The sequence below is a fragment of the Triticum urartu genome, chromosome 1A (genome assembly GCF_056163025.1).
Source record: "Triticum urartu cultivar PI428250 chromosome 1A, HENAU_Tu73, whole genome shotgun sequence".
Classification (NCBI taxonomy): domain Eukaryota; kingdom Viridiplantae; phylum Streptophyta; class Magnoliopsida; order Poales; family Poaceae; genus Triticum; species Triticum urartu.
In genome coordinates, this window is record NC_141873.1 from 42,521,119 (window position 1) to 42,525,796 (window position 4,678).

At 41.9% G+C, this 4,678-nt stretch overlaps 1 long non-coding RNA gene across 1 annotated transcript; it reads left to right on the plus strand.

Annotated features, from left to right (window-relative positions):
- Positions 1-1,353: 1,353 nt before the first annotated feature.
- Positions 1,354-4,441, plus strand: LOC147989814 (uncharacterized). The gene is made up of 3 exons (XR_015599312.1): positions 1,354-2,096; positions 2,196-2,398; positions 2,510-4,441. It is a non-coding gene; the product is annotated as an uncharacterized LOC147989814 (long non-coding RNA).
- The last annotated feature ends 237 nt before the right edge of the window (positions 4,442-4,678 follow it).

The window sequence follows — 4,678 nt, forward strand, 5'->3', positions numbered from 1 at the left end:
AAGTATAACATTTTTTCCGAAAGCTTAGTAAAACAAATTTACTTTGTGGGTCTAATTTAATTTTTCTATGTTCATAGTTTCTTGCGTCAATAGATAGACCAAGCCGAGCAGGGCATGAACTTCCTACTCATGCTTTAGTTCATTTTCTTTGAGTATTTGTGTTCTTAATTTTGGTTTTCACTGGTTTGTGCGCTATCCTTTCAAGCTAGATTTGAATTTGTTGTCATAGAAACAAATTTTTTATCGCCTTTAATAGTATATAGAGATAATCCAGTTATGTATGCAAAATTATGCAAGATCCTTACCGAGGATAATTTTTTTCTGATTCCCTTAGCAGCCTCTGCATCCTTCTGCCTTAGCCTGATCAATTTTTCCCACTATGCCGTTTTTTTGCCAACATAATGGAACGAATGTGTCAAGTATGCATCCGTTTAAAATTTGGTGTCAATCAGTTTTTGGAGGATCGCATCAATGTTCCTCATATTTCTAATATTACGATATTAAAAATCACCTTTTCCCTACGATGTTTATCTTTTCGGTCTTTTAGCTAATGACAATGTTTCTTGGTGTGCCAGTGCCCAGTTGTGTATATTCTTGGACCTTTTACATTCGATATTAACAATCCAAAACTTAACACGTTTCTAGCCTTCTAGCGGAACTTCCATTTAATGTTATCAATTTTCTTGCAGCAAACTTCAAAGTTCTTGATACTTTTCTTGCACTTATTTTCCACAGGCTCACATATATTAGTGTTGTGCAGTTTAGATCTCAATATGATGTCGATTTCTTTTACGGGTAAGGCAAGAGCTCCGCCTGCTGCTACGATGATCGTCCGCTGCCCTACGCTGGCCGAGGCTGCACATCATCGCCTACCCCACCATGCTACACCTTGGGATTGCTGGCTGCCGAAGTCGACGCCATCAGTCGCCCCTCAACACTTTTTTCAAATCATGGAAAATCTCTTGGTTTCTTTACCGGGTTGTAATTTGTTTCTATGCTTTATGTTTTATTGCGTCATCCCTCCAAGACTTTGTTCTCTAACTACAGTTGCATTAGCATGAGGCTCTTCTGTAATATGCAACATACAAATTGTTCTAGATGTCCCCACACTTCCTATTTCCAATGCATAGAACCCAAACATATGCTTTTCGCATGTCTCGGGTATGGAATTAATCACTACTGCAAGCTTTGTCTACACTTCATAAGTTATATGGAGCAAGTTGATGGCCCCCTCGATAGCCTTCCCCTCCCACCGATTTTTCCGAAAGCCGATGGCCCATGCATACGAGAAAAAACCAGAGAAGAAAACCACCCAACGCTGCCTCAGAAAAATAAAAACGACCCAACGCACGCCCCATCCCTCGTCACACAATCCCTAGCCTCCTCACCTCTCTTTGCCTGATGGGGCTTCCAGCGGCGTCCACCACCGGCAGCGCCGCCTGGATCTCCTCGCACCAGCACCTGCCCCATCGCCCGCGACCTATCCACTCCGACGCGCGGTAAGCGCGCCGCGGCCGCCAGGCTCGGCGCCGCCTTGTCGCTGAGGTTCTGATCCGTTGTGCCAGACGAGAGACGGATAGAGTTAGGGAGCGGCCGAGCTCGCCGTGGAGGAAGAGAGATGACCGTTGTCCCTTGGTCTAGGCCTGCCCAGAAGCACACATCACGGACGACGATTGTTGGTCCCACGATCTCCATTGAGGCCCAGCGTGTATCCTAGAATATGTGTGCCTCGGGTAGGAAGTGCAATTCGGTATGATCCTAGATCTCTCCTGCTCCCTCCCTCTCCCACTCTCTCCCTCTCTCTCCTCGCACTTCAAATGGCTCCTGCTTAGTAGATGAAAAGGGGGGTTTAGGTTGGGAGGAAGAAGCTGTATAGATCGAAGGGAAAGCAGAACAAAAGGGAGGGGGGACAAAAGACATTTGTTTGAATGTCTTCCTCTTTTTGACAGTTTCGGAGTCATTGACACACCAAGAATGGTGTTAATATCTCCGTTTTGGTGATGTAAGGGATGTAGAGCATCCACATGACCATGGTCGACAATGGCCTGAAGCCAAATTTGTTTTTGTTCACAGACAGATGGCTGTGCACTGAACTGGTAAATAATACGTCCGGGCCGTCTTTTATCTTTCATGGTGTTTCTTTGCTATCATGAGTTTGAACTAAAAGTTTGCATGGGTACTGTCTTTTTCCCCAGCCGTGAGTGTGAGGTGGCAAGATAATTTCAAAATTCAGAATCTTGGTTGGCTGCTCGCGGCGGAGCATGTGGCCGGTGCTTGCGGTAGTGGCAGAGCAGCGTCGGCGAGAGTGGCGCAAGTAGTGGCGAGAGCTGCATGGGCCGCTGTAAGCATGCCATCCAGCGCAACACTTCAAGTATGACAATGTCCACTCTACACCAAGGTACATGGGCACTTGTGCAAATATCTAGCATCTTCATCAACTAGGACTAAGTTATGTGTTTTCTTCTGCCTATGTCATGCGGTAATAATTTGTTCTTCCTATTGTTTGCAGATATTAGTCAGTTGGGAGATGAGGTGGTTTGTCAGATAAGAAACAGAATAAGGACAAGAAGGACCGTTAATTGGACCATGTCATTGTGAACTTGGAGCACAGAATTTTACAGGAGATGGTCGTCGTAAAACTGGGTGCTTAAGATCTAGGGAAGTATAACATTTTTTCCAAAAGCTTAGTAAAACAAATTCACTTTGTGGGTCTAATTTAATTTTTCTATGTTCATAGTTTCTTGCGTCAATAGATAGACCAAGCCGAGCAGGGCATGAACTTCCTACTCATGCTTTAGTTCATTTTCTTTGAGTATTTGTGTTCTTAATTTTGGTTTTCACTGGTTTGTGCGCTATCCTTTCAAGCTAGATTTGAATTTGTTGTCATAGAAACAAATTTTTTATCGCCTTTAATAGTATATAGAGATAATCCAGTTATGTATGCAAAATTATGCAAGATCCTTACCGAGGATAATTTTTTTCTGATTCCCTTAGCAGCCTCTGCATCCTTCTGCCTTAGCCTGATCAATTTTTCCCACTATGCCGTTTTTTTGCCAACATAATGGAACGAATGTGTCAAGTATGCATCCGTTTAAAATTTGGTGTCAATCAGTTTTTGGAGGATCACATCAATGTTCCTCATATTTCTAATATTAGGATATTAAAAATCACCTTTTTCCTACGATGTTTATCTTTTCGGTCTTTTAGCTAATGACAATGTTTCTTGGTGTGCCAGTGCCCACTTGTGTATATTCTTGGACCTTTTACATTCGATATTAACAATCCAAAACTTAACACGTTTCTAGCCTTCTAGCGGAACTTCCATTTAATGTTATCAATTTTCTTGCAGCAAACTTCAAAGTTCTTGATACTTTTGCTTGCACTTATTTTCCACAGGCTCACATATATTAGTGTTGTGCAGTTTAGATCTCAATATGATGCCGATTTCTTTTACGGGTAAGGCAAGAGCTCCGCCTGCTGCTACGACGATCGGCTGCTGCCCTACGCTGGCCGAGGCTGCACATCATCGCCTACCCCACCATGCTACACCTTGGGATTGCTGGCTGCCGAAGTCGACGCCATCAGTCGCCCCTCAACACTTTTCTCAAATCATGGAAAATCTCTTGGTTTCTTTACCGTGTTGTAATTTGTTTCTATGCTTTAAGTTTTATTGCGTCATCCCTCCAAGACTTTGTTCTCTAACTACAGTTGCATTAGCATGAGGCTCTTCTGTAATATGCAACATACAAATTGTTCTAGATGTCCCCACACTTCCTATTTCCAATGCATAGAACCCAAACATATGCTTTTCGCATGTCTCGGGTATGGAATTAATCACTACTGCAAGCTTTGTCTACACTTCATAAGTTATATGGAGCAAGTTGATCTTTAGCAGAATAACATGTGAAATTCAACTTTTGGATTTGTTGAATTAATATGAATGTAGCATTCTTCCTTCTTGACCAATAGGAGCTCGAGTTCTTTGTCTAATGTGGGTACTGAATATATGTGAGTCCTGTTGTAGCATATGAAAGGAGCCTTGATTGTTGAGGATTTCACAACTTTATTACATCTTTTATCAGGATATATTAAATAACTTGCTGGTACGATCTGGGAGCAGATTGTTGCTTTCGCTGGTGAGCCAATCAAGCAATGGAATAGCTATAAATTTTCATTAATTGCACTACAAGTGATCTGCTGTCATATTGTAAATACAACGTGCCACAGCCACTTCTGCAGATAATATGCTAGCATGTCTTCTGATTAGTTTAGCAAATGGATTGTCAAAGTTTTTTCTGCTATGTTGCTTGATAGTTCCAGCCCATTGGATTTTCACATGCTCGCCTGTGAGATGGATATAGTTGTGCATTTTGTGGTTCTTGCTATTTTGCAGACCTCTTCTTTTGTTTATAGGCTCCATGGAATAACATGTGAAATTACAATGAAGATCAGTATGTGTTTTGATGATATTTCTTCTCAATTTTTAAGCTGAATCTCGACAAAAGCAACCATATATCTGTTACTCTCTGCGCTAATTCTCATCTTGCAAATGATTAATTTCCTGGCAAGTAGTCTGATCAGATAGTTAACTTTTTTTTTTCAAATGGAACATGCACTAGGGCTGCTCCAGGATCTCTTATACAACCCTCAGCTAGAACATTATGGTTACCTCATTTAT